The following is a 12266-nucleotide window of genomic DNA, read 5'->3' as shown; positions in this document are numbered from 1 at the left end:
ACTGATTTCCGCCCTGTTATTAAAGTGATATAGTACTTCATAACCAGTTGTAAGTCCATCACTCTGCTATTTAAGTGTATCCTCGCATTGCTACAGACAATGGCACAGCCCAGCACCCTGTTATCAAAATATATCCAATGGTTTTATTTGGAGTCTATCTTTAATTTGGAAGTAGAGATGCATACTGCATTGTATTTTCACATCTGGAAATGACAGTCTCTATTACACAGTTAGTATACGTTTCTTTAAATGAAAAACCGTAAAACAAAATCAGCAACAGGAATATGGTTTAAAAACTTTACAACACCATGAAGTTAAATAACATACTGCTGAATAATCAATGGGTAGATGAAGAAATGAAAAAGAAAACAAAAAACATTCTCGGAGAAAATGTTGTTACTGTGTGATCCATGAGCCTGTGGGGAATTTAATAAGAGAAAAGAATTTATTTTGAAGAAATAAAAATAAAAACACACTGCAGGGAGCTGCTTTTGCCCCAACCCCACAGCCGAACACTGCCCAAACTCTTCCTGCTGCAAAATGATAGCGGCAGGCAGAGCCAGTGTTGTAATCCAGTTCCCAAGTTTCCCCTATGGTGTAATTATCCTGAGGGAAGAGATCTCTTGAGTCTGGGGAAAGCTGAGGACTCAGTCACTGCCTGTCAGCAGTGTTTTTGACCTGAGGCCCCAGCATTGGGGCTGGCCTAGCTGGGGCACCCCTCACAGCTGCCACACTGCAGGGAGCTGCTTTTGCCCCAACCTCTTATGCAATGCGAAGGTGAAGAGAGCCACAGCAGATGTGCCCACAGTGCCCACACAGCACACGTGAGAACCAGGGAGGGAGGGGGCAAAGCCGACAGGGGGAAAGTGGGCTCCCCTGCTGGACAATCACTCACACTGCAGAGTGTAAGTTGGCATGAGGACAGTCAGGACTACAACACTTGTGGGTCTCATGTGAGCTAAATCAGGGAAAAGCCAGGTTGGACTGACTGTTCCGACTGGTGCAAGCAAAGATTAGAGTAAGGGTTGGTTTGGCTTTGTGCAACATCAGATGGCAGAGGCTGGCACTGGGAGATAAGTCTGTCAAGTTAAGCTGCAGAACCACCTAGAGAGTCCATGATGTGGGAGTAGCCTAAGAGGGAAATAGTGGGCACCTCCCTCTTGCGTTACCACTTCCATGGCAGAGCACAAAAACCAGGACAGGGGAAAGGGTGGTTAGACAGAAAAGCACCTGCCAGTAGGTATGTGGACTGTATAATAGGGTTGGTTGGGTTGAACTAGGCTTCAATGCCCATTGACATGTATGAGAGCTAAATGGGACGTGGGACAGACTGAACAAGTCTGCGGTACATACTGGCAAGCATGAGAACCAGGGTAGGGGACAGGCCCTGGTGAGGGTTATGGGGAGTCACCCCAACCTAGGCTGCAGCTCCTACTGGTTTGTGTGAGGGCCGAGTATGAATGGGACAGGACTGAGTTAGACTGCAATACCCATCAGTTCATGTGGAAGACAGGGCTGGAAACAGAACTGACCCAGCAAATGCAACTGACCCAGCAAATGCATGTGCATAAGCTGATTGCGGCGATGGACTGTGCTGGACACTGTACTGGCAAGCACACACAAGAATCAGTTCTGGGATCACCTCAGTAGAAGTTTCTTTGGAGATCTCCCCAACTGAACTGCTGATCTCAGAACCCTAACCATGAAGGGACTATGTCAGCCAGTAGATTCTGAATAGGTTTCATCACGATTGGAACAGCTAGATGGCAGCAAGTCAGAACTGTTGAAAACTGTTCAAAACTGCTTGAGCAGGACCCTTGGAGCACACTTCACATCAGGGACCTGGGATGGGAGGGAGGCTGGGTGGGACTCCTCCCTTCGTTTCTCTCCTGACCCCAGACACATGGGGGGTGGGGAGGAAATGATGATATTAGTGTGGAAACAATGGTCTTACCCACTTTCCTGTAGCCTTTGACCCTTTGTACCCTAATCAACTATGTAAGATTATACAAATAAATAATAAGAAATTAAAATAAAAACAAAAACATCAAAACCCCTCAGATGTAGCACAAACAGTATTGAAAGGGTTGTTAATCTTATAATTTGCATGAAGTTTGCCTTATATCACAGAGAATATGTGGTACCTGTTCTTTGACTTACTTCACTGAGCATACTGGTCTCCAGGTGGGTCCGTTTAGTTGCAAATGGTAGAATTTCATTCCTTTTAATAGCTAAGTAGTATCCCATGGAGTAAATGTACCACATTTTCTTTTTTTTTAAATTTTACTTCTTTTTATTATTATTCTTTTATGATGCAGTTCCATAGATCATGGGATTTCCCTTATCCCCTATCCAATTCCCTCTTCCCTCACTGAGTTCCCCTATATAATTACTATACTATAGCTCTTCATACATAGTCATATGTCTATCATTGTGGACATGGACAATGGCAGAGTCCAGCATCCTATTGTCAAGATATAGTAAAGAGTCTCATCAGGAGTCCATCTTTGTCTGGAAGTAGAGATGCATACTGCATTGTATCCTCACATCTGGATATGATAGTCTCCATTACACAGTTACTATATATCCCCTTAATGAAAAGCCACAACACAAAATCAACAACAGAAAGAAAAATAGAAATTTACAATGCCATGAAGTCAAATAACATGCTGCTAGATTTGATAGTCTTCATTACACAGTTACTATAATCCCTTTAAATGAAGAGCCACAAAACATAATCAACAACAGGAAGTAAAAAAAAGAAATTACCAACCCCATGAAGTTAGATAACATGCTACTGAATGACTAATGTGTCACTGAAGAAATGAGTAAGAAAATCAGGAAACTTGAAAAAAATGATGCTACTGTATGATCTATGAGTCATTGAAGAGTTTAATGAGGATAAAGTGTTTTGAGATGAAACTAACAAAAAAATCAAATCAAAATCCATGAGATATAATTATCCATGAGATACAGTTATCCATTCCTCTTTGGGCAGGCATCAGTGTCATTCCATGTGTTTGCTATTGTAGATTGTGCTGCTGTAAATATGGGATCACAGATAGCTTTTTCATATGCACATATTATTTCCTTCAGATATATTCCTAGGAGTGGAATAACTGAATCATACAGCAAGTGTATCTGCAGTTCTCTAAGTATTCCCCATACTGACTTCCGTAGTGGTTGTACTAGCCTACATTCCCACCAACAGTGAAGGAGGGTACATTTCTCCTCACATCCATGCCAGCAGATGTTGTTAGTACAGTTCTGATTGTAGGCCAATCTCAAGAAATCTCAATGTGGTTTTCATTTCTATCTCCCCAATATCTAGGGAGCTTGAGCATCTTATCATATGGCTGTTAGCCATTTGAATTTATTCTTTTGAAAAAAATGTCTATTCAATTTTCATCACCCATTTTTTAACCAGGTTGTTGTATAACTGGATTTCTGAAGTTTTTTGTATATCCTGAATATTAGGCTTCTATAAGTTGTGTAGTGTATAAAGATTTTCTCCCATTCTGTTGGTTGCTTCTTCACTTTGTTGACTGTTTCCGTTGCTGTACAGAGCTTTTTAGTTTGAGGTAGTCCCATTTGTTTATTTTGGTTTTGACTGTGCTATTGGTGTCATTTTTCAGAAGTCTTTCTCCATTCCCCTATTTCTCTGAGATTATTTCCTATGCTTTCCTCTAAAGGTTTCCTGGATTCTGGGTGCAGCTTTAGGTCCTAGATCCATTTAGTGTTGATTTTTGCGTAAGGTGAAAGATGGGGGTCTTGTTTCTTACCTCTGCAGGCTGCTATCCAACTGTGAACAGCATTTATTGAAGAGACCATGGTTTTCCCCTGGATTGTTTTCAGTTTTCTTGTCAAAGAATTGTTGAAGGTACATGTGTGGGCTCACTTCTGGGGTTTCTATTCTGTTCCATTGACTTCTTCTGTTTCTGTACCAGTACCAGACTGTTTTGATGACCAGTACCAGACTGTTTTGATGACCAGTACCAGACTGTTTTGATGCTCTGTAATATGTCTTGAGGTCTGGAATTGGGATTGCTCTAGCTTGATTTTTATTCTTCAGGATAGCTTTGGTTATTTGTGGTCACTTTTGTTTCCAGATAAACTTTTGTATCTTCTTTCCTATTTCTGAGAAGAATCTTGTTGAACGCTGATTGGGATCATATTAAATTTGTATATTACTTTTGGTAATATGGACATTTGGATAATGATGATTCTGCCAGTCCAGAAACATGGTATTTTTTTCCATCTTCTAATGTCTTCTTCTAGTTCTCTTTTTAATGTTTTATAGTTTTCATCATAGAGGTCTTCAACATATTTGATTAGACTAAATCCTAGGTATTTAAGGTTCCTCTCCAGTATTTTAAAGGGGACTGTACTTATAATTTGTTTCTCAACCATGGAATTTTTTTGTGTACACTTGTGCCATTGATTTGTGTTCATTAATTTTGTATCCTGCTACCCTGTCAAAGTCTCTTATGACTTCCAATAGTCTCTTGACTGAATCTTTTGGTTCTCCAGAGAATCATGTCTTCTGCAAACAGGGATAATTTCAATTCTGATTTGAATTTCTTTAATTTGTTTTTCTTGCCTAGTAGCTCTGTCAAGGACTTCCAATACTATATGAAAAGCAGTGGTGAGAGTGGACATCTTTGTCTAGTTCCAGATCTTTGCAGAAACGCTTTTAGTCTTTCCCAATTTAGTATGATGTTGGCATTGGGTTTTTCATATATTGTGTTACAAAATGTTTCTTCTATGTCTATCTTACTTAAGGTTTTTAGCATGGTGTTGGTTTTATCAAATGCTTTCTCTGCATCTATTGAGTTGATCATATAACTTTTATTTTTTAATTTGTTGATGTGGTGTATCACATTTATTGCTTTGCAAATGTTAAAACATCCTGTATGCCAGGATGACTCACATCTGGTTCAGGTGAATGATCTGCATGACGTACTATTGGATCCTGTTGCCTAGTAATTTTGTTGAGAATCTTTGCTTCTATGTTCATCAGGGATATCAATGTAGTTCTTTTTTTCTGTTGTGTCTCTATCTGGCTTTGGTATTTAAAGTGATATTGGCTTCATAAACAGAGTTTGGAAAGATCGCCTTCCTTTCTACTGCTTGAAAAAGCTTGTGGAGAATTAGCATAATTTCTTCTTGAAACATGGTAGAATTCAGCAGTGAAGCCACCTGGTCCCGGGCTTTTCCTTGTTGAGAGGGTTTTAATTACCTATTTGATTTCAGTTTATGTTATAGGTCTATTTAGATTATTAATTGCCTTATGATTCCATTTTGGTGGATTGTGTTGAAAAATCTATCCATTTCTTCTAGGTCTTTTGATTTTTGACATATCATTGCTTATAATAGTTCCTAAGTCCATGGTATAGGTTGTAGTATTTTCTTTTTCTTCTCATATTGGTTCGTATCTTCTCCCTTTTTTTTTAAGTGGAGAATTTATTTTGTTGATTTTCTTGAAGAACCAGCTCTTTGATCCATTGATTTTATGTATTGTTCTTTTGGTCTTTGTTTGGTTTATTTCTTCTAATTGGATATTCCTTTTTGCTTGCTAATCTTGGGATTGTTTTGCTGTTGTTTTCCCAGCTCCTTGAAATGTGCAGTTAGCTCATTTTCTTGGTGCTTTTCTAGTTTCTTGACATAAGCTTTGATTGAGATGAACTTTCCTCTTAATGCTGCCTTGATCATGTCCCATTAGTTTTGAAATGTTGCGTTGTTTCAAGAAATTTTAAAACTTCCTATTTGATTTCTTCTATAACTAATTGTTCATTTAGCAACACATTGTTCAGTCCCCAAATATTTGCATATCTCCTGGGATATTTTGACTTGTTGGGCTCCAATTTCACACCATGATGGTCTGAGAAGATACATGTTTAATTTTGATTTTTAAAAATTTGCTGAAGTGGATCTGGCGCAGTGGCTTAGCAGCTAAAGTCCTCATCTTGAACACTCCGGGACCCCATATGGATGCTGGTTCTAATCCTAGCAGCCGCGCTTCCCATCCAGCTCCCTGCTTATGGCCTGGGAAAGCAGTTGAGGATGGCCCAAAGCTTTGGGACCATGTACCTGCGTGGAGACCAGAAAAGGATCTGGGTTCCTGGCTTAAGATAGGTGCAGAACTGGCAGTTATGGTCAATTGGGGAGTGAATTATAGGATGGAAGATATTTCTCTGTTTCTCCTCCTCTCTGTATATATCTGATTTTGCAATAAAATAAATAAATCTTTTAAAAATTTTACTGAAGCTTGTTTTGTGGTGTATAATATGAACAATCCTGGAGAAACTTCCATGTACTTATTTTTTTTTAAGATTTATTTATTTATTGGAAACTCAGATATGCAGAGAGGAGGAGAGACAGAGAGGAAGATCTTCCATCCAATGATTCACTCCCCAAGTGACCGCAACGGCCGATGCTATGCCGATCCGAAGCCAAGATCCAGGAACTTCTTCCGGGTATCCCACATGGGAATGCAGGGTCCCAAAGCTTTGGGCTGTCCTCGACTGCTTTCCCAGGCAACAGCAGGGAGCTGGATGGGAAGTGGAGCTGCTGGGATTAGAACCGGCGCCCATATGGGATCCTGGCCCATTCAAGGCGAGGACTTTAGCCGTTACGCCACGCCGCCAGGCCATCACGTACTTATTTTTTAAAAAGTCTATTTTCTGTAGGATGAAGGTTTCTGCAGATATCAATTAAGTATATTTGCTAAGTCTGTGTCTGGGTGGGCTCTGTTGTTTTCTTGCTGAGTTTCTGTCTCATTGATTTAAGCCTTGAGGTTAATGTGAATGTGAAGGTCCAGTATTGTATTAGAGTGTATTTCTCCCTTTAATTCTGTTCATATTTGTTTCACATAGTTGAATGTTGTTTCCTAATTCTTTCTCCAGATTAGAGAAGTTTTTCTTTATTATTTTATTGAATACATTTTTAAACCCAGCTTCTTTTTCTATACCTTCTGGTACTCCCATAACTCTTACATTTGGCCTTTTAACAGTGTCTCTAGCCCGGTGCGGTGGCACAAGTGGTTAAAGGTCCTCGCCTTGCACGCCCGGGATCCCATATGGGCGCCGGTTCTAATCCCGGCAGCCCCGCTTCCCTTCCAGCTCCCTGCCTGTGGCCCGGGAAAGCAGTCGAGGACAGCCCAAAGCTTTGGGAACCTGCACCCGCATGGGAGACCCGGAAGAGGCTCCTGGCTTCGGATCGGCATAGTATCGGCCCGTTGCGCTCACTTGGGGAGTGAATCATCGGACGGAAGATCTTCCTCTCTGTCTCTCCTCTCTGTATATCCGCCTTTCCAATGAAAAAATAATAAAAAAAAAAATAAATCTTTAACAGTGTCTCTTAATTCCTGAATACTATTTTTTAGCTTGACCCAGCTCTGCTTCCAACTCATGGATTGTTTCCCCATTGTGACAAGAAGTATCTTCTAATTCTGAGATTCTTTCTTCTGCCTCATTCACTCTATTATTGAGACTTTCCACTGAATTTTTAATTTGCTATATTGTGTACTTTATTTCCAATAATTCAGCTTGATTTCATTTCAGTGTTGCTATTTCCTGTGTGACATATTCCTTAAATTCCTTGAACTCCTGTATGTGCTTCTCACTGTTATTAAAAAACTTTATAACATGTTTTTTAAATTCCGTATCCCCCATTTTCTTGATATCTTCCTCAGTTAACTCTAAGATTGGTTGAGATTTTTGCTCCTTTGCAGAAGAGTCCTCAGTAATATTCATTACAACTCTGTCTCTTCTTTTCTCTTTGTCATTATACTTCTGTTTAGCAGATTCTTCTTCTTAGGGCAGGTTTCTGAGCTGTATTATCCACAGGTCTACAGGTTCATTTTATTGATTGAATTTGGTACCCGGTTCTTAATTTGTAGCAATTTGTGCCACTCTCTCTAGCAAGTTTCAGCCCTGGGCTTTTGTGCTAACCTTCTACCACAGACTTCCTCCATAGCCCCAGCCGTTTGGCTCACCAACATCTACCTCCTGTGCTCCCGCACTGTGGCCACACTGTAGTCTATATAGCCTTTCTCCCTCTTCCAGTTCAAACAGTCAATAGGGAGTTAGGTATAAGTTAGTGGTTAGCATTAGGGAGATACCTGCTGTCCTAAATAACTGAGCTGTCAGTGCTGTTGATCTTGCTGGAAACCTGCTACCCTTTAGGTCTGAGGGCCTCCCAGACCTATCTTGGGTGGAATCATCAGGGTACTATGTTGATACTGTCTTCCCTGGGGGACCAGTATAATACTCTGTCTGAAATGATTTTGCTCCCAGCTTAGCACATGCACAGCTCACTGCTGTCCCTCTAGCCCCACAGCCTTTATCACACTACACAAAATACCTGACGTGGCACTGGTGGAGTTCTGAGTTTGGTGGCCATTAAGTCTCCTGGCCACCCAGATCTGTTTTGGGTAGAGCTTGTATAATGCCTCATCAGAACTGTTTTCTCTGGGGGACCAGTGTAGTGCACTGAGCTGGAATTGATTTGCTCCTCGTCTAGCACATGCACAGCTTACTGTTGCTTGTCTTGTCCCACAACCTTTGTCACACTACACAAAATGGCACCTGGAGTAGTGCTGGTGGAGTTCTGGGTCTGCCGGCCATTAGACTTGGAGGCCATGCTGATCAATCTTGTATGGAACCTGCAAGATGCAAAGTTGGTACTGCTTTCGCTGTGTGATCAGTGCGATATGCTGAGCCAGAAGCAAGCCTTCTCCTGGCTATCCCTCCAGTCTCACAGTTTTTGCCCCACTACATAAAATGGTGCATATTGCAGCACTAGTGGGGATCTGGGCCATGAGATCCACCCTGTTCCTACACCACCCTTTGGAATCTGCTGCTCTTTTTCTGTTCATGGTTGAGTCAGTCAAGCCAGTAAGATGCATAGCTATTTGCCTATGTTCACCTCCTGAGCTCTGCTGCTGCCGCTGGAGCTCTGGCTGCCAGTGGAATTCAGACTACCGCTTGCCAACTGCTGCTGTGTTATCTGGTCACTACAACTGTCGCTGCTGCTTCCCTACATTCAAGGGTCTCTAGGCACTCTTCTGTCATTGACCTGTCCTTTATCTCTTCTTAGAATCTGCCCTTTGTGCTTAACCCTGGCTAATAATTCCCCATCAGAGTTAACCTGTCTGTACTCTATACCACCATCTTGCCTGCCCAAGTCCTATGGCTTTCAACAACCTATATACTAATGAATCCCAGCATTCATGTCTGTGTTTAATGTTTTGTCTGAGTTGTCGTCTCAGTCTCAAACCTGCCTGAGCTCACAGTGCCAAAATATACTCCTTGGGCTTTGCCTCCAGGCCTGTTTCTCAAGCTTTCTCACAACAGTAAACAATCACCGTCTGACTACGATGTCAGACAGTGTCCTACATGCTTTACAAATATCGACTCACTGACTGTTCATGCCATCAAAGAAGTAGCAACAGCCCCTTACCTTACTGAGGCAGCAGGGCATAGGTTGCACCACAGGCACCCCAGTCCACAGCTCATGAGCTTAAGCACAATGCCAGACTATCATGGTAGACAGCACCAACAATAATCCATTAGACCAAGTCAAAGACCTAAGAGGCACATGTGGTCCCTATTCCACCTCCAATTAAAAATAACCACTCGGAAGTCCTGTTGGCCCAAGCTCCAAATTCTGTCTTCCCACCCCTATCCATGACTCTCCCTTGTGTCACCATCTGCCAGAATCAGTGCGGTACCATGTGGCTGCAGTAACAAATCACAAATGATTTTCCAGTTTCCACTTATGCCCTCCACAAAGTACGCAGGTTGGTCTGTTTATAAAGTGTGGCAGAACGGGTCATTTCCTGATTCAAACCCTTCCATGGCATTCCAAGAAAATCTCTACTTTTTTCTATGGTTGGCAGGCCACAGAAGCTCCCAACTCATTTCCTCTCATTTCATTCCAGAAATGGCCTTGGGCCCCTCAACCTGCAAAACAAATTCAGTACCTTTATGGAAATGTTTCCCCAGCTTCAAGGCTCTCCCCAGGGTCATCAGAAGACAACTTCCTTGACATTCATGTCTGAGCTCAGAATTAACCTCCTGGGATTCACACCAAGCATCACCCATGCTCATCTCCCTGTCACTCACTAGCATATCTCCAAGTGCTATTTCCATTACAGCACTTCTTGGCATCTCTTCTCATGTTTAGTTCATTGCTTGCTTCCCTCTCTTCCTATTGCACAATCAGTGGAACCTTGCTCCATTTGTGTTGGAACCCAATATCCCTAGGTCTTTGGATCAGACTCCAGGAACAATACCTCATTATTGTTGGATAAATGAACAATAGTGGCCTTTTCAATGACCTTGTCCTGCAAGAGCATCAAGATAACACTTTTAACAGATGCCACAGCTCAACCCCTCCACTCCTCTGCCTCCTCTGACCAGAAGCCCTCCTTCAGCAGAAAACACCTTCTCTCAGGTCTGGGGCCTTCCCCAGGCTATGTATCCCACAGGGGGCTCCTCCCACACATTCTAGAGGGCTCTGCTGAAACCTTGGCAAACCTTCCCCATCCAAGCTGCCCCTCTTGCTTTCCATTCCCACAATACCCTGCAATGGCCATCACTTCATCTTTCTCTCAACTTATAAAAAATGGAACCAAAACAAAGCTCAATTTTTCTGACTAGAGCATAAACTCTGCCACCCCAGGGAATAAATCTGCTTTCTGTATCTGATCAAAAGTTGTTATAAAGCCGACTGCCTGGTTATAAAATCAATGTGTTTTTCAAATATGGGAGAATGCAAACCACATATTCTCCCTTGTGAAAAAACCCTAGGAGTCTTTCTTGAATTTGCCTGTTGTAATCCCTCATCCCAGGACAAATGGGAACCTCTTCCCTTCCCTGCTATTCCTCTGCCTCTGCAGTTTTAGAATCAGGGCAAACTTGACACACTCTCTGTTCCATATTCCCTGCTCTTCCTCCAACCTCATTCCTTTCACTCCCATTCAGCAGAAGACTTGCTCTGCTCTCCACAGAGTTAGCTTGATCCTGCAGCGTGATTGGGGCAGGCCAAGCAGAGAGATACATCCTGTCTCTTACACCCCAGATGGAAGTTTATTGTGATAAGAAATTTCAGACATGAATTCAATGCAGAAATGGCCAGGTTCATGGAACTGGAGCCAGTTTGTCCTCTTCCATGATCAGAAATTGGTATTGGCCATCAAAGTTATTGGACATGGGCCCGATGGTGTGTCCTAGTTCAGTGGCTAAAGTCCTCGCCTTGAACGCACTGGGATCCCATATGGATATCGGTTCTAATCCCAGCAGCTCCACTTCCCATCCAGCTCCCTGTTTGTGGACTGGGAAAGCAGTTGGGGACAGCACAAGATCCTGCACCTGTGTGGGAGACCTGGAAGAAGTTCCTGGCTTCGGATTGGCACAGCACTGGCCATTGCATTCACTTGGGGAGTGAATCATCAGACTGAAGATCTTTCTCTCTGTCTCTCCTCCTCTCTGTATATCTGACTTTCCAATAAAAATAAAATCAATCTTTAAAAAAAGGTCCAAACTTATGACAGATAAGCTTATTCATCATTATTATGAATTTTAATAACATATTAATAATTAAAAATTCTACTTACTAAAATATATTACCAAAAAAATTCTTTCCCTGAGATTGTTCCAAAGATATATTTGAAACTGACACATATTAGTGCATGATGTAAACCCAGCTTTAAATACCCCTTAGAGTTGTCAAGATAAAAAAATGCAACCTGGGACCAATTCTGTGGAGTAGCAGGCAAAGCTGCCACCTGCACTTCCAGCATCTCATATAGGCAATGGTTTGAGACCTAGTTGGTCCACTTCCAAAGTAGCAGCCTGCTATGGCCTGTGAAAAGCACAAGATACCCCTTGTACTTGGATCCTTGTCACTCATGTGGGAGACCCAGGTGAAGTTCCTGCCTCCTGGGTTCAGCCTGAGTTTTGGCCTGTTGTTGCCACTTCGGAAGTAAACCAGTAGAAGGACGATGCCTCTCTGTCTCTCCCTTTCTCTTAGTAATTCTGGAAGATTTACAGAGAGATGGGGAGCTAAGCTGATCCAAAGCCAGAAGCCAGAAACCAGGAATTTCTTTTGGCTCTTCAATGCAGGTGCAGGGTCCCAAGGCTTTGGGTCATCTTTTACCTGCTTTCCCTGGCTACAGGCAGGGCTCTGACTGGGAAATTGAGCAGCCAGGATATGAACTGGCATCCATATGGGATCCCAGCAGATCCAAGGCAAGAACTTAG

At 42.2% G+C, this 12266-nt stretch overlaps 1 protein-coding gene across 4 annotated transcripts in view; it reads right to left on the bottom strand.

The window, feature by feature from the left end:
- Window positions 1–12266, bottom strand: part of TPD52L1 (TPD52 like 1) — a 98531-nt gene that overhangs the window by 18551 nt on the left and 67714 nt on the right. The window lies entirely within an intron of this gene.

This window comes from Ochotona curzoniae, unplaced genomic scaffold, assembly GCF_017591425.1.
Source record: "Ochotona curzoniae isolate NIBS_2020 unplaced genomic scaffold, NIBS_Ocur_1.0 scaffold_3890, whole genome shotgun sequence".
Taxonomy (NCBI): Eukaryota; Metazoa; Chordata; class Mammalia; order Lagomorpha; family Ochotonidae; genus Ochotona; species Ochotona curzoniae.
This window is presented reverse-complemented; position numbering and strand designations above follow the sequence as displayed.